Here is an 18,775-nt window from a genome sequence, read left to right as displayed (position 1 = left end):
AGGAGTTGTACTTTCTGTTAGAGGACTTGCATCAAGCTTTACAACTGATCTCTCACATGCTTGTTGCCCCCCCCCCCCCCCTTAATTTTTCTGTCACTATTTGTTTGGCTCTGATGTTGGGAGTTGTGCTCACATTCTTAATGCTGCCTACAAAGCGGTTGACTTTTTCCTCAAGCATGCCTGTCAATAATCGCTGATGATCACAACACCTCTGAATTGCTGAAAAAAATCCAAGATGTAAGCAGTGATTCAGAGGTCTGTAAACAGGCTACAAAACCACCAGTATGGTCTTATAAGATAAAGGAGTTTGACCCATTTGATGAACTCAAAGCCTCGGGAAGACTCAGCTGCACACAACATTCCTGAGTCACTCAATCTGGAGTTTGCTTCGATTCATCATATGTGAGTCAGCACACTCTTTTAGTAAAAGGCTAGAATGTATGACAAGCAGATTAGTAGCATTTATGACGCTTGTCCCCTTTTAAAATATCTCAGCATCTTGTTTACTTAGTATAAATCCCTGCAATAGAAGTTAGGCCCAGATTAGATTAATGGAAGACACAGCTGCTATCTTTTGAAAGATAATTGACCTGTGACAGCTAGTTGGCAGGAGCCCAAACCCATGATAGCCACATGATCCGAATGTAAATGTGTTTTCAAGTAACAGTAAGATGCACATATAAATGTTTACAGAAGTCATTATGAGGACTTAGGGATGTATATATATGTGTCAGTCTATGCTGCTGACACACCGTATAGGCCAGTATCAGTATTCAGTATCACTGCTGAGGCCTTTTTTTTTTTTTGCACTGGTGTAAGATGAGAACAGCATATATGATCAAACTCAATGTACACTTTAGATACATTGAAAATGAGTCTGCAAATTTCAGATAACATTCACTGAGCAAATATTAGCTGGCTGGCTCTGTGCATTAATTGTGTTCACTGGCAGTACGGTAGCCATTGCTCACTGTGTGCTGTCATTGTATAAATCACTCTGTCAAAGGTTCCTATTGGCGCTTATTAACACCCATTCACCTTGATATATCTCATCTTGTATTGTCAGTCTGTATCTCATTATATCACTGAGTGAGTATACACCTTCCATGCCATTATACCGTCGCTTTTATAGGCTTTTATTCTTTTATATGAGGTGGACTGTAACTACTATTATATACTTTACTGATTAGATTTTTGATGAATTGATGAAGTTTTCTATATATTATTATTATTATTATTATTATTATTATTTCTATATCTATAAAATTTAAGGAATGTTGAAAATGCTAATTGAAATTTTGATAAAACTCAAGGTGACATCTTCAAATAGTTTTTGCTGTCTGACCATGTGTCCCAAACCCAAACATATTCCATTTATGATGATATCAGAAAAGCAGCAAATTCTCATATTTGACAAACCAGGAAATGATTGCCATATTTGCTCGATAAATAACTTAAACTATTGAATGATTAACAGGATTGTTGTTGAGTAATTTTCTGTTGAACAACTTATCATTCCTCTGTGTCAAATTTGGTATGTTTTTCATTAATGTTGAGCCTTGTTTCATAAATCTAGATCTGCCCTGCTCAGTTTTACTCTTCTTCATGCTGAAAGTTTCCTCTGTGTCCCCTCTGTGTGCTGGTTATGCAGCAGCCTGGAAAAAAAAGGAGCTTTCTGCTGATGACAGGCAAGGACGGGCCATTGAAACAGGACAGCGCGAGGGGAAAGTAAGAGAAAAGGGGGACAGAGGGGGTGGTAAAAGGAGAAAGTGTAAGAGAGAGACGTTACAGCTCTCCCAACTGCAGCTACAAATCAAACCGAACCGATTCGCTGCTGACACTGCGCCACCACACTGATCACTGGCACACAGAAACACTGTCAAAACCATCTTGATGGGTAATTAGGAATACTCTATCATTTCTGCTATCACTTAACCCGCCACGCTCATGTAGTTGAGTGTGTGTGTATGTTGTGTAATGTGGTATGGGAGGTTTGTTAGAGAAGATGCTGCAGTGACGTGCACATTTACACAGTGTAACCTCAGCTGGGCGACGGACTTTGAGATGGAAAGGATGTCGGCTGATCCCATAAAGTCAGTCCAAAAGCAGTAAACTCTGGCTGACCGTGGTGTGTGTGTGTTTGTGCATCTTTAACATGCATGCGCAGCGCTGTGTGTAACCCTGTGGTTGTTTTTTTTTTTTTTTTTGAAGGGCAGCAGCAGTGTTACGGCTCTTTGTGAGTGTCGCTGATGAGCATCGTGTCCTGTATGACTTTGACCAGGCAGGCCTTGCAGCTTTACAGTGCAGAGCGTGTGGGATAGATAGATAGATCAAGTTTTAAACAGCTCTGCATATATATACACGTTTTAGAGAAAGACGATAAAAACGCTAGTTGGCAGGCTGCCCCCTCCCTGTGATTTTAAACATTTAGAATTTCCCCATTAACCCTCATCACTCACAAGAAGACCTCAGCTAAAATCCCTACTTTTACACTTACGCTGTGAACAATTTTGCAATTTGTGCTGTTATTATCCTAATTTGCGCAAGCGAAAATGAGAGAAAGGGAGCGCACATTGTGTGCCCTTTGATTAAGTGGGATGTTTGAATGTGGGCCCTCCACCTTCAAGAGAGATTTGATACTTGAGGGGTTGAAGTGTTTTTGATGGAAACTCCATTAATGATTGATAACAGGAGGAGAGCGGTTAAAAATCTCCCTGCTCCAGCACCATCAATTATTAAAAGCTCTCTCCTTGCATTTTGGTGGCACATAAAATATCAGTCACCATCTTGAAATCTTGAGTTGATAATAGCTGTCAAAGGAATTAGGGCTTTGTATTGATTTGTTCCCCATCTTGAAACTCTGTTCATCCTTGTGCTTGCGCGTTGTGCATTTTAAAGGCGATGTTTGCAATGATTGCAACCATTAACATCATCGGTTTGTTGTTGTCAGCTGCTCTCATCAAAAGAAAGCGTTCCTCCTTTAGACATCATCTGGTAAAATCACAGTTTTATCTTTTATTGATTTGAATGAATTTTTATCTAGGACTTGGCTAAGTTGAGCTATTAAGTTAAACATTTTGACACGTCAAACATTTCATGCCAAATAAACTTTATCTAACCTTTTAAACAGTATTTCTCTTGCTTCTCCTACATATGTGAGCGTTTTCTTGAGATATCTAATTTAATAGCTGGAATGATTCAGTCTGTGTTTATGCCGAGAGTCACACTCGCACGGCTCATATCGAGTGTGATGTTGAGGGACTGAGTGGATGTTTGAAGTGATGCTGGAGATTCGTGTCAGCCAGTGTATGAGTGCGTGTCGACGAAGCAGTAGAAGTTCTCCGGAGCTGAGTGCTGATTTGAGCTCCATCGAGACGAGCTGACAGGCCTGCAGGGCTCTCTGTGTCATTGCCAAGGTTGCCATCAGTCCTTGCAGAGGGAATTCTCTCAGAAAGCACAGCCGCACTTCCGCACAGGAGACCCGATTAAGTCTTTATATTTGCATGTGGCAGCTACAAAGCTCGGCCACTCTGCTCAAAGTGCTTCGAGGCACACGAGAGTAGATGTTTTCTCGACACTTAAAATGGTTGCGGAGGTAATGATTATTGGTGCACGTAAGCCAAGAGGACACCTGGAAGCGCTTCTATTTGACGACATCGCTCTGTTTTCACGTCATCTGAGTGACACCCTCATTTACTGGTGTCAATATTCGAGTTAGTCATTGACTACAAATGGAGCCCTACAGCACTGTGTCTGCAGTTTTTTTTTTTTTTGGCTCCTTTTTTTTTTTAGTAACAACCACCTCTGAGGAGAATACACCTGAAGATAGGAATATATCAAAAATAAAAGTTAAATGAAAAGCAACAACAATAAAGTGATGGCTGTCCTTATCTGTACCCTGATCGCATAGCGGCAGGGGAGCGTGTGCTGTCCATCTTGTGTCAACAGCGATGTATTTACATAAGCTGTTTCCCGTCGGCCGCGGCTCCTGTCCTGAGAGCACCAGGAGCTGCGATGGTGAGGCAGTGTGATTAGATTTACAGATGGAGATTAATGTGAACAGAGGTAATAGCACAAAGGCATAAATCACAAAGAAGAGGCTGGAAGCACTGCGCTTGACCTTTTTGAATGGTGATATTGATGCTGGAGTCAGATACACTCCTACTGGGGCTGCAGCACCAGCACGCACTAGTTTAGACAACACTAACATAAATGCTGAATTTGTACATGTGTGTGTGTGTGTGTGTGTGGGGGGGGGGGTTAATAGGTGGGCCGGTCAACACTGGGGTCCATTTAGATGAAAGGACTTATCAAGTGACAGCATGTATGAAGCTGTCAGAACATTACAAGCTACAAAGTGAGGGGAATGAGTAAATGCATTCAGCCTCTGCACCCACACACACACACACACACACACACACACACACACACACACACGTATGCACTGATAACTGCCGCTCAGGCTCTTTCTTTAAGTGGGAAGTGAAACCTGTCCGCCTGTCTGTCTTTTTGTCCGTCTCCCTGTCTGTCCTCGCACTGCAGAGCATCAGCAGGGTTATTAGAAGGTCCCTATGGCTGCCACTGATAAGGCCTGTATGGGTACTGCCACTGACAGCGCTGCTTGCCTTCGTGGCAAACACAAGTGGCCTGGCCGGGGGATTACTGCCTGCTGCCATTTCTGCTGATGCCTTTCTTTATGTTATCCTCTCCAGTCAGATGTGCTGCATTTGAATAACTTGGCTGATGTTGTAGAAATGGAACTCCTCAAAATCTCCACCTGCATACAAATGAAGGCGCATGCCCGAGCACAGATGAAGCGCTCAGACAGGCACGTATCCGCCTTTAGACACACGTTGAAACATCCTCGGTTTATCAGACTCCCGGCCTTCCTTCTTCTCTTTCCTCCTGCTAGTGGCCACAACTGGTTATTTACATGCTCTGTCACTTACAGGGAGGAGTGATGCTGATGGGTTAGGAGGCTCACTAATCCACTCTGCTGCTGTCATTAGAGAGAAGCAAACAGACTATTACCTCCTCCTCCTCCTCTTTCTGCTCATCATAAGCCTGCCTGAACCTCACATACACACAAATGCGTGCACACACACACACACACACACAGAAGTGATGGAGAGTGCCTCTTGTTTCTTTAGCGCTACCGAGTGGAGCCCTGCTTTTGTAATTGATCCTGTTTGGTACATGGGAGGAGAGAGAGAGAGAGAGAAAGAGAGAGAGGGAGGGAGACCTTAAGTGTTGTCAGTTTGCTGCATTAATTTTTCAACCATGGCCAGTGAGGCTGGAGATACGGAGGAGGGGCCCACCGCAGAGCTTGCTCAGAGGAGCCGTATGGTACCTAATGCTGCCGCTTTGTCCGTCCTCGCTTACTCTGCTGTTTATCGGTGCTCATTCTAAAATAAGTTCCTGTGAGACTCAATTATGATTCAACTGATTACTCTACTCAGTCCCGGCCTCCTGCTGATGACATATTTGTTTTCCTCTGTGTCCTCGTCTTCTGTGGCTCAAAAATAGCCTTCTGGTGGTTGTGTGCCTCTTTGTCTGGGTGTTTTGTGCCTGCTCATAGTGTACAGTATGTGCAGCTGATAATACACAGACCTCAGTCTGTGCTTTCTGATCCCAGCTCTGGGCTCTGGTCGCTGACTCACTGATGATGTCACCAACACTGCTAAGAAGGAGGCCTGGACAGCAAGAAAGCATAAAGATAGAGTCTTTGCCTTCTTCTTGCTATAATAGAAAAAATTGCTGTGATTACGTATGTGCTATAATATTAGAAATTGCCATTATCATGATTGCTATTCTTCACAGCTTTCCCCTGTGTGCTGTGTTAAAATACTCCTCTCCTATAATTAGTACAGCTGTTATCACAAAGCCGGTCAGTGGCTGGAAAAGGATACTGCTGAGTGATTTCCGTGTCCGTCAGAGCAGTGTTAGTGAACACTTCCATGAGTCATTAAGAGGTGCTCATAGTCACAGAGGACGTCACTACTGACATTTGTTGCAAATATGAGTCATAATTCTCGCTTTCATTTAATACTTCACAAGCAATTTGTGTTTGACACATTTCATTTGGCCTCTCTAATGCTCATCCTATGCTGGGAGATGTAAAGTAGCCAGGCAGCAGCTCATCACAGATGTAATGCAAAGTATCTAAAAATGCTTTGTGATGATGCAGTATGTAAAGCACACTGTGGGAGAGAGCCGCCTGGAGGCTATGCAAGAGTTAAGTCATGATCACTGGAGTTACAGCACACATAGCACACTGCCCAGGGAGCGTGTGTAAGTCACATACAGTGAGAGAAATATCCCCCTCAGGAATCCATGAAGTATAACCTCACTTAACTTGGGAAACACCATACTTGATTACTTTTTTATCCAAAAGATCAGTTACTCTAGTGTGGATGGATCTCAAAAATCGATCTCTAAAGCTTCCTGTCCTCGGTTGCACACACTAGCATACATTTCAGACTGTTTTCTAAAAGTTTGGCCTCAGTACTGTATTGACAGAAACATAGAAACATAAATAAAGGGGTGATAAAGTGATTTATATTGGACTTAAACAAAGTCAGGAGCTTTACATGAGACACATAAAGCAAAAAATAGTCGGGCTAGATGCAGCAGAGGATACTTTCAATCCTTTGAAAAAAAAAAAGGTTGGATCCTTTCCCTCAACTTCTGCAGTCTGTTTCATGCCCACATCTTTCAAAATGCAAGCCCTAGTTTGTAACACAGGCTTTGTTTTATCAATTTGTAGTCTTCAAGCCCAAACAGAGATAACCCCGATGACATAATCAGGATTATTTTTTCAGACTTTAGAAAGCTCCTAACAGAACCACAGAGGATATTATACAACTATTTTCACCGGCTGAAAAGTGATCCCCATGACAAGTAAACTATACTAAATGTGCAACATCGACGGAGTGCTCCATTAAATCTTTTTTCCTTCTCCTCTTTTACTTTATCTGTTGAAGCATTGATTAATGAAAAGAGTACTCCACAGATTTAGCAAGGCAGCCCTATAACTTTATCAGACTGAGGATGGACAATTTAAGCAAAATGATCAAAATCAATACAACAGTACCAGACATATCTTCCTTTTTATTCCATGCATGCTTCTTCTTTGTCAAAACTTCATGTTGAGAGTTAAGTTAAAGTTTCAGATGTGTCATGTAGTAGCAGCTACATGTACAACTAGTACTGTAAACACACTTTGATGTGTGAAATCAGTGGAGTTCCCCTTTAAGAGATACCTGGTAGGAAGTGTGGTTTGATTGATGGGTGCTTGTGATTAACTTATGTTTTGGTGTAGCTGTTGACGTAGCAGAGGCATAACGGTAACCAAAACTAATACTGATTTCCACATGTTAGGATTGAGTATTTTAACATTTTATATCTGAGCAGTTGTCTGAAAGTTATGTCAGTTAGATATACATATTTAGTGTGATTGGTTTATGTGACCACAACATGTTTAACCACATTATTTTAGACATTGAAACACAAGACATCAATAGAACAGACCAGATGTAGGGCACAATCACTAATGTCATTTAGTGAATTGTCATGTAGTGTGTGTTTTACCTCCAAACTTTTCCATTTGACCTCAAAATGACGGCATACCAAACATAATAAAAGCCTGGGCCGGGCCAGAGATGAAGAGTGTGATTTACAGCTTTTTTGTCAGGTCACACAGGTGAGAGTCCTCTCTTTACCACCCTCTGTTTTTGTCCCATTCAACAGGTGTGTTTTCTCTCTCATGTCTGATTCCTCCCCACCACCTGCCCCCTCCTATCCTCTCACCCTCCCACCAGCTTAGCTAGCCAGGACAGGCCTTTCTTCACTCCAAAACCATGATTGCATTCTTGAGCTATTCCACCCCCCTCCTTCAGAACAAGAACCCTCCGCATCTCTCTCCCTTTCAAGTAGAGGCTGCCGCCCGCGTTTCCCCTTTGAAGATGTAATCTTGAAAAACTCTGAGACATCTCTGGGATTATCTTAAATGTCTTCAGTATGTCAACAGCCTAGCCCCGTTAAAGAACAGCGCTGGTTGTTTAAGGGGTCGGCTGTGTTGACAGCCAAGGAAAATGCCGCACCGCAGAGGTAATCACAGGGTCAACTCCACTGACTCCATTCAGGGCCAAACTCGCACTGTTAGAACTGGATGATAACAGACACAATGAAATGATGTATTTCCCCATGTGGCAAGGCAGTGTTTACAATCAAAGGTAATAGCAGGCAGTGAAGCGCTCAATAACAGATGGCGTTTTAGGGTGAGGTTCATTTATGTCATGGCATTTTTCAAAATGTTATGAAAATCAGAATGGCGCAACATCGTAACTAAGCATACACAATAAGACGAGGAGCATCATTGAGTAGTCACAAGAGGGAGAGTTACTATACACCAAATTAGAGGCGCATAAGTGGGCGCTCCTTGAAAAGGATCTTGACTTTGTAATCATATCAGATGTTATCGGGAGGAGATTTTAGGAAGGGTAAGTGCTCGGAAACTAAATCAGAGAGAGGCTGCCTAGGGAACACGTTGTTATCATAATTACCCGCTGAGCGATGACTGCAGAACCGGTGTTGATGTTGACGCCGAGCTGCCCTCCTCTCTCCCTCTCCGACGAGGCTGCCTTGTGTGGGCTACAGCCTGCTTCCACATCTCTCTGTTGCTCTGTTTCCGTGTGTGTTTTCTTTCTCCTTTCAATCAGGAACACAGACTGCAGGCCAAAAACACAAATATTGTTTTGGTGAGATCTGGCTCTGAGATCCAGAACGGACTTGCGTCAGTGTGTACGTGCGGGTGCTGGCAAGCTCCGGGGCTGCTCCCAGGAGCCGAGGCGAAGCGGAGACCTCATCCTCTCCATTTCAAACAACAGCCTGCTCCTTCCGGTGCACGGGGGCTGCCTGCATGGGTTTTTTATTACAAATGATCTGTTTGAATGAAACGCAGCCCCAGCCTTCTTCACTGTTGGCATTTAAACAGGAGGAAATAACAAATGATGATATCAGAGCAGGAGAGAGTGAAGTAGAGGGAAAGACCACTCAAGGAGGAGAAACACTTGACCTGTTTGTTTTGGGAAAATGGTATTCCTCTACTAATTTCCTCCTGATAAGTATCTGACAGCTCATAGTAAAGTGTTTTATCTTGGCCAGAGGGAAATGGCTTCTCTCGCTCACAGTGCCAATCGATTTCAGAGACTCTGCTGCTTTAAATTGCATTCTCTGGTTTTTAGAGGTCTTCTATTTGCATAGAGGTAATCAATAACATATATTAGCCTACCGCTTTTAGCTTAACATGGACTTTCTCCTTGCTTCCCTCGCTCTTCCTGGTTTCTCCTTACCTCTCCAGACACTGCTGCAAATTCTTTCCTCTTCCACCCGACATCATTGACTGGTGTTTGCTGTGTTGGGGGGCATTGATTTTTACTGCTCTGCCTCTCTCTCTGGTTTAACAGTTGATGAGTTGTGTTAAGACGCCCAGGGACAGCCCTGCCTGTTTTAAGGAGATGAGGTTGGCTTTTATAGCCCTCCTGCTTCCTCAGCCTCGGATGATAAGGTGTGTGTGTGTGTGTGTGTGTGTGTGTGTGTGTGTGTGTGTGTGTGTGTGTGTGTGTGTGTGTGTGTGTGTGTGTGTGTGTGTGTGTGTGTGTGTGTGTGTGTGTGTGTGTGTGTGTGTGTGTGTGTGTGTGTGCATCTATGCGAGTATGAGTTAGTCTGTATGAGTTTAGCAGCCGCTTGAGACTAGGATTCCCTCCAGGAAGCTAAAATAAACGCTGGTGGTGTTAAGGGCTTTTATCAGGCAAACTCTGGCTTTGTCATCTCCAGCATTTGAATCACTCTCAAGACATTGTGCAGAAAATTGGTCTATCTCAGTCAATGAACAGCCACATTCATCAGATACGATTACCAGGACTCAAGTGTTAAGAGAGTAATACTAAGATTATGAAACAGGAGACGATGACTGGCTGTAGTGGAGAGTTGACACAGAGTTTAGATTCAAAGTTGACAAAATTGTTTAGTTTCTCCAAGGCACCTATAACCCCCCCCCCCCCCCCCCCCCCCCCACGCACACAATCGCACACTGAAAAGTCATGGATACAGACACAAACCTCATTTAACACGATTAGTTTCTTTGAGGATTTTACCGCAGCCTCTTAAATCCGGGATGAAAGAGTTCACACTTCTGACAGGGAGAGGAAAAAAAAAAAAAGCTGGAGTCTGCAGAAGCTAGTACAGAGCACTCAGCTTTTCATTGCAATATTCACCACATTATTAAGGAACACATTGCTTTGTGCTGTGTTGCTTTCAACACCATCTGTAGTGTGCTGCTCAAGTGGTAGCAATTTCCTTGTAGTCTCGTGTCTCTCATGCAGTATTACAAGTAAGACTCGATTGCAGACCTCCGCTCGATGTTCTAGTGCATTTAGTTTCTCATAAACGTTTGCATCCTTCAGTGATTGCTCCCCGGCAGGTTCCTAGATGCAGAAATGCTCTGCCATCCCAGTATTTAGCTGCCTCTCACACTCTTTGAAGCCTTGTGTCATTTCAGAGTATATTGCCCAATATTGCCCTTAAACTGGAATCCAATCTAACTTCTGTGGTAATAAACCATCATGTTTTTTTTTCTACCATTCTTAAAGAAAATACCTTTCTTGTAAAGCTGTTTCCTTTCAATGAAAACCAGCTCACTAAAGATATAATTATTGCATTTTGAGAAGCTAATGTATGGCCAAGTTAACAATGGGATATTATAATCTCTCTCTTAAACCCATCACCTTAACACACTCACTTCACACACATTTTTAAGAGGGTCCATTGGTGCGTGTTATAGCTGGGTAATATCAACCTAATAGGCTTACCTGTCAAGCACTGTATGGGACGGAGACCCTGTAAATCACATTTGTCCGCGACACCTGCTTGCCTCCCTGCGTATTTATGGGTTTCTCCTCCGCCCTGTCCTCTTCTTTTTGGCCTCAGTCCAAAACCAACCCGCTCTTCCCACAGTATGTTCTTCAGTATGGTCCCTTCTGCTTCGTGGATTAAATGAATGAGCAGGTGTTAAGATATATACCCCCATTCACGCACCCATTCACGCACCCATTCATGCACCCATTCACGCACCCATTCACGCACCCATTCACGCACCCATTCCTCTTAAAATCACCCATGTATTGTTTTCTAGTTCCCAGATGGAAAAATGATAGCGATTTTGTCACATTTGCCAACTTCTATATTTGTATTTGTCCATGTTTTTATTTTTAAACATCAAGTGTGAACACCTTTTAATTTACTCAAATCATAAGTTTGGCAAACACACACCATGCAGAAATCTCAGGAGTCATAATATATTGATTATGATCAAGCACCGTTTCAAAAGATGAACTGCACCCAGTGTGTACACAGACATGTAGCAGGCTAAAACTATTTACTCTCAGTGTCGCTCCACTGACGTTTCAAACCACTGGCCAAATTTTCATGCAGGTACGTACTGTACCTCTTTGAAAATGGCCACTAGCCAAAAACAAAGTATACTTGGTTGCACCGGTGATAGAGATAATACAGTAAGTGACTAAACAATGAAGACAGAAGACAGAAGACAGTGGTGTGTCTTTACCAGAAGACATTGAGATAAAGATGGTAAAAAGTAAAACTGTTCCTTTCAGTTTCTTTTGTTATGTTCATCGTTTGTAGTATCAGCTTTTTATATTTGCTTAATCATACATAGCACAGAGGTGTTTTAATAGAGATTATAGCTTTTATTTTGTGTTATGTTTGTGTTACATTTGAATGGTTCTGATGCCTGTGTTTGTATCTTGTGTTAGAAAGTGTGCCTGTTGCTGTATGAGATTGTTGCATTGGGGGGGTTTTGTAGTCTCAATGTTGCTGTGTAAATGAGTTTCAGTTAACACAGTGCATCTGCTGGAGCTCGTCATCCACACGGGTGGAAGAACATGACTGAAAAGAAATTCACAAAGAGCAACATTACTGTGTGTTCATTTGGAATCATGTTTCTGCAGCTCTGTTTTGGGCTCCGCCAATTTCTGGGTGAAAATATGAAGCTTTTTTATCTTTATGCTCAGTGCTCCATGTTCAGAAGCTAATGGGTTTTGAAGAAAGTAGGTGAATATAAGTGCATTGTGGGTGTTTTGGAGACAGAAAGGTAATGTACTGGGGAGCTAATCCCAAAACTTGTGTACTGGAATATACTGGATTTGTATCAGTCCTTCAAGGGCGCCGCAAAGCAGTGTGGACAGACTTACAGAGGTGTATTAAGGCGGTGAATCTGGCTGCTCTGTGTGTAATGGACTCAGGATGAGGCTGACCAAGCGCCAGGCTGCTGATAACCTTTAGGAAGGACATTGTTCCTGTGCAGTGGGGGGTGGGGTCGCACTGTGGGGTGGGGGGATATACAGGACTGCTGCAGTATACAGGCATGACAGTGTGATAGGTGGTGCAGTTGTTCATTGGTTCATTGGCTCTTAGGCAGGGTTAGGAGGTAGAGTAAATGGGGCAGTAGTATAGCAAACTCCCTCATGGCTTCCTGCGTACATTTTTCAACAGTGGGGTGTATTTCTCTGTGATACATTTGTCCTCTGTCTGAACCAGGTTCTCCCTGGCATTCCATTAAAAGAAATTTAACAGCCTTTTCTTCTTTCTTCCTTCCCCTCAGATCACCACTTAAGGAGGGGTCAGCGAGGGACTGTGCGTGAGGAATACATGAAGGGCGGGGTGGGGGAGGGGGAACCACAGCGGCAGTACCACCAAGGTCAGAGTTCACACAGGTAAAAAGATTTTTTCTTTTAATCCACAGCTCAGTGTTTGCGTCGCACACACTCTCTGGTTTAGTCCTGGCTTTTTTTTTTCCCCGACACGGAGCAGACTTGGCACGCAAAGGCAAAGTGAGGGAGTAATGTGGCTGGTTTTGATTGGACCCTCCTGGGCTGGCGGCCGGGGAGGAACTGGGAACTGAGCAGTCTGCAGCTGCTGTTTATGAGGAGCTGTGCAGGATCCTGTTTGGCTCTGTCTAAAAAGGCCCAGCCAGTCCCCGACGAGATTCTCTGTGGCCAGTGTCAATACTTGGAATATAGGACAAAACCATGATGCTTTGGTTCAAGAACTATTTGTTTCCATTTCTCATTTTGTCACTTTACATTTTACAGTTGGCAGATGCAGGACTGTGAAATGGGGAAAAAGATTGTTGTTGTGTTAATGCAGATTTATAGTGACAAAATTCAAGACTATTTACCCGTAGTCCTGAGCGAGGACTTTTAGGTGGGGATAAATTCAATATCATGTGCTGTACTATCCAAATGAAACTTTGAAGAGTTTATTGAGAGCTTGTTGTGGTTTATTCAAAGGTCTAGTCATGTGCACAGTTTGTTCTTATGGGCCTGAACCAGAAAAGATTTGTAATTTTTAAAGTAGGATCCAACATGGCAGAAAAACTCTACCACCTAGCTTGAATTTTACACTCACTTTTGCCTTTTCTACTGCCTTCTGTGCTACCAGGGATTAAGAATGAGGACTGAAGGGGGGGGGGGGGGGGGGGGGTGTTGGAGGGTGGGTGCAATCCAGGAAGCAAATAAATAAATAAAGTCCTGGTTAATCTTCCTTAGTACGGTGTGTGAACGCTGAGCAATGCCACCGCCCGGGGAACATCTGCCTCGCACACAAACACACACACACACACACATACACATATGCACACACACACACACACACGCACATACACACGTATACGCAGCCGGAAGAACACAGATACTGTACACACATGCGTGACTAGCGGGGATCAGCCAAAGCGATTAGCACACGGACGTCAGAGCACAGAAAGCGACAGGTTTAACACACACACACACGCGCAGACCATCGGCAGAGTGACAAGTAATGCACAGTGAAAGAAAGAGAGGCGCTGCCAGCTGACAGAACAGAGCCACAGAATGTGACAGCACACGACTGTAGACACATGAAAGTATAGGAAGGCAAGTTTTTACTGAGTGTCTCTGCTGCTGTCGTACCGTTTTGATCTCGACTGCTATTCACCAGCTCATGTGTGTTCATTTCTTTTTCTCCCCCCCCTCTCACATTAACACATACACAACGTACCAACAGTTGATCAAACAACTGTGCAATTGAGGCAGAATTTGGCCAGACAGCCAGCCAGGATGAGTAATGCAGAGCTCCTTTGGCTTAATTTGTTTAGAAAGCCTATCATCGCTGCAAACATGTTACAGACTGTTGCCGTTTACAGCCGAGTGTTTTCCCCTGCAGCTTTAATTGGATGCATTTTTAATTCTAGCGCCACATAGTGTGGCCACTGTTGACACTGAACACTGTGGCCATTGTGAGGCGACGGGGCTGAGATTGAGTAGAGTCAATGTGTGTGTGTATAAATGTGCGTATGTGTGTCTAATGTTTGCATTAATGTATGACTATTTTAACCTGGCTAAAATTGAAAACACCTCTTTTTCTCAGTTTTGGTTGTCTGTCCACACAGCATTTTCACATGCACAAACAAAGCTTTTTGAAAACTGATACATCTTTGAATGCCAGCCACATGTGGTGGTAAAAAACGTAGCTTTTGTACAATGCAATACAAGACATGCTTAGGTGCAGGTGGAGCAGGTGCTGTAGAAAGGTTAAGGGGACAATTGTCTACTCTAACCTGTCACTGAGGTAAAATGTCAGTATCAAGGCAACTCAATACAGATGTTGTCATTAATCTGTATTTGTTATAGAAGTGTATATAATATAATCGATAACTTAGTGTTAGTGATCAATTAGTTAATAATCAATTGATTGTTTGGAGTCATTTTTGAAGGGTTTTTGAAGTTCTGTTTCAGCTTCTTAAATGTGAACATTTTTTTCTGGTTTAATTCGTCTTCTTTGACAGTAAGCTGAAGATTTTTAGGTTGTGGACTGTTGGTTCGGGACATTTGAGGTTGCATCTTGGATTTTGGGAAACAGTGATTGACCTATTTCACTATTTTATGTCTATCTTATAGACCAAACAACTAATCGATTAATTGAGGAAATAATGAACACAGTAGTTGATAGTGAAAATACTAGTTGGAGGCCCAGTTTGTTATGTATGACGACTTTGTGTTCATCAAATAGTGATTTGATCAACATCTCAGTACAGGAGTGACTAATTGCCTGGTTAGCATCCATGACCTGCAATCAACTCCCTATGTTGTGCTTGGATTTTGTCATTGCCACATGGCGTTCCTAGATAAAGCAAAGAATGTCAAAGCTCTGAGGGATTAACTCGCCAAAGGAATTAGCATCCCATTCCCAGCTTCCTTTTTCATTTTCATCTGTTTCATTCCCTCCACTTTGAGTCCTTTCTTTCTTTGTTCCCCTTCTCTTCCTCTTCTTGTTCCAGAGTGAAGTTTTTCTGAGGTAACTGTGTTCATGTGATGCATAGGATGGCAGAGCACATAGCAGCCCCTGTGTTTCTCCACTGTCATCTGTGTATGTGTACATTATACTGCATGCTCATGACAGAGAGAGGGTGAAAGATAAAACATATGTCTAATAAAGACTCGTACTTTAAAGGGTAGCACCTTAGGGCGCTGTAGCTTAGGTGACTGTGATGATATTCGAGAAATGTGTATTTTTATCCTTGCTGGTGATATTCATTGTGGTTATCTCCTCCCCCCCCCCCCCCCCCACCACCACCACCACCACCACCATACACAAAGCGAGAGGCATCTCACAAACAAGCAGAGGTATAAAGTGGTGAGAGTGGGAGGATGAGAGAGAACATTGTCTTCTCTTTTCCAGCTTAGGGACAGAGCAGAACAGGTTGCGCGAGGATACTTGCTATCCTTTAACAGCGTCTAACACTGCCTCAGGGCCACCTCTACTCATCTGATGCAGCTGAGAGTTGTGCTGTGCAGAGTGAGATGGAATATTTGCAACACATTATTGAGTGTCAGATGGCATTCCTACTACATTGTTATTACAACAGCAACATTTTCACTTTGTCAGGTGTTGACATAATTCATGTTGTAACTTAGATGAATGTCTAATAATGGTTTTCTTTGCAAGATTTAGATTAGATTTTTTTCCCCCCTATACTCAATTATGACTCATTAAACTTATTACATTAATTGCCCGACTAAAATAGATCAGAATGCACCAAGATTATCCTGGATTTTCATCTTGCATGTTCACTTTATTTCAAGCTAAATTCAGGTTTCATACATCATACCTATCATTCCTATTGGTAAAAATAACACTGTACTGCTGAGTTTTGGGAACAAAGCATTGCGAAAAATAGACCCAATGAGGCTAAAAGCAGTCACATGATCAGACAGGTTGTGCAACCTATTTGGAAGAGAAAACAAAGAAGAAAAGTAAAATTATTACTAATTACTTATTAACATTCAACACACTTGTGATTCCTGGTTCAACTGAATTTGTCCCCTGTGCAATGAGGGATGATTACACACATTCTGAGTGCAGTTCCAGCTCCACGCGAAGTGGTTTAGTTAATCTGGCTTAATGTCTTTGTTTACAACCACTTGTATTTCTTGTCCTGACTTTATTTTAGCCGAGTTGCTCTGTTCCCAGATCCCAGCAGTTACTTTGATTAATACAATGTTATCATAACTGATAGGAATGATGGCCAAAACTGGAAAAGAAGTTGTAATAAAGAGGAATTTCTCCAAATGTTGATGCAATCTGAAATGACATCACTCCGATAGACCGCCATCTTTGTGAGCCCGTCGGTCCACGATGTTATCCATCACTGGGTCTCTCTGTCTGGCGTCGTCAATTACCCAGAGGAAAACAACATTAGAGGCCTGAATGGGACACGGAGCCGTGGCAGGCCTGACATGGCTGTGTTATATGATTACACAACCTGTTGGCTGTCCGCCTGTCAAGTGTCTCCCGGCTCTGATGAATGGCTGTAATATGCCTCGCATCACAACACGCCACGCCACACACTCATTAATGGCTTCTCATAATGGCCGGGACGTTCCTCCAATGCCGTGGCAGGATTCACTGAGAGAGAGGGAAAGGGGGAGAGAGAAGGGGGTGGTAGTTGTAGCATGGGAGTGAGAGTGAGATATGCTGTTCATGAATACTCCAAGCTTGTTTCCGAGTCACTATTCAAGGCAGTAAACAAAGGAAACATAGTGTCCTCATTTGAATAATTTCACAAATGTTGTGGCATTATGCCGGCATCGCAGTCACACGTAACTCTTAATGAATGAACGAAGGATGACAGAAGTAGGTTGAGAGAAAAACACAGGGAGGTGCAAGAATTATTATTTTTAGGAGTGCGACACATATGTTGCTCAATTAGATTCATACTTGTCCATCTGTGGCATATTTGCATAGATTATCCAGAATGTGTGCAATGCGGCATACACGCCAGTGTGTGAGAACATTACAATAGAGGCGCTTGAAGAAAGGAGATTGAATCCGTCGTATGTCGGATGCCATCTGAAGCTTAGCTGATTGCTCTTTCTTTCAGTGAATTAGGAGACATGCTACCAAAGATCCTCCAAACTACTTGAGTCTCAGCTGTAACAAACAGATTTGATTCTCATAGAAGACATTGCTCCAAGAGGTTTTTGAATTTAAAGGTTGCAAATTGTTCTAAATGAGCTATTTTAACAGTCACTATAATGTGTGTATGGGTGAGATACTGGATACAAGTGGCTGTATGGCAGCAAAGTAAAGTAGTCTTTCCACAACTGGCCACAGAGAGGTTATCTGAAACCTACATGACCCTAAGCCACATTATTTTGGGGTATTTATGGCTCTGTCAGACCTGTAGCTTGTAAGCTTGCTACGAAGCGTCAGCCACATTGATTGAGCTCCGATTATAAGCACATGCTCTCTCTTTCTCATTCTTGTGCTCAGTATACTGCTTCAGCTTTGTATATTTATATTTTGCATTGTCTCAGATTGAAGTCAATACTTGTATAGAAAGAGACACAGATGTTAAGAGATTTCGTTTTTAGGCTCGATGCCACAGAGGAACGTACTGAACAGCGCTGCACCTGCAGTGTGTGTATGTGAGCGATGAAGAGACAGAAAGACAATCTGCCTGTATATACCGCTATCTGTGTGCCTGTGTTAGTGTATGTTTTCTTTCTCACAGCTGGAATTTCTCAGTTTGAAATGCAACACCTGCAGATGTGTCTTGTAAACTACAGCCCCCAGCTTCTCTTCCCATTCAGAGGGGACCATTGAAACAAAGCAATTAAAGTATCTCTCTTCATGGAGCGAAGATTTGGCGCATGGGTGTGCCTGCAAATGCATGAGTGCAAATGATTTTCTATAGTTTTAAAGCCGGGATCTTTAAATTGAACAGCAACAAGATCTACATGCCAGCAGACACAGCACTGCACCAATCACAACATTAGCGGTTCAGTCATATTCATGTGTGTTTAAACATAGAGTTCAGAGGTCACTGACAACCTGTTGACACAGAGCAGATTTATGCAACATGCCCACACTCTCACACACACACCCATGCAAACACACACAGGCGGCCACAGCCCAGTTTTTGACGCAGCACATTGCAGCAGTGGTTTCTTGTTGCTGCTGATCTTTGGGTCCTTCCAGCTCCAGATTCTCCACCCCCTTGACCCCTCCACGCCCCCTCACCTCCCTCCACCTCCTTTCTGGCCATGAGTAGCTTTTCAATATAGTTCATGATATCAGAAAGACAAAGAAAAAAAAAGAGGGAAACACTGTTCAGCAGAGAGAAAGAGAGAGAGTTACATAAAGGAAAATCAAACCC

The 18,775-nt window shown here is 42.9% G+C and overlaps 1 protein-coding gene across 5 annotated transcripts in view; it reads left to right on the top strand.

The window, feature by feature from the left end:
- Positions 1–18,775, top strand: part of zmiz1a (zinc finger, MIZ-type containing 1a) — a 102,654-nt gene that overhangs the window by 12,624 nt on the left and 71,255 nt on the right. For all 5 annotated transcript variants that reach the window (XR_008322933.1, XM_053333398.1, XM_053333400.1 and 2 more), the window contains exon 2: positions 12,683–12,794. The gene's annotated coding sequence lies outside the window, so the exon portion shown is untranslated. The remainder of the gene's footprint in view (positions 1–12,682; positions 12,795–18,775) is intronic.

The sequence above is a fragment of the Scomber japonicus genome, chromosome 14, assembly GCF_027409825.1.
Source record: "Scomber japonicus isolate fScoJap1 chromosome 14, fScoJap1.pri, whole genome shotgun sequence".
Lineage (NCBI taxonomy): Eukaryota > Metazoa > Chordata > Actinopteri > Scombriformes > Scombridae > Scomber > Scomber japonicus.
Note: the sequence above shows the minus strand (reverse complement) of the source record. Positions and strands in the feature narration are given on the sequence as shown.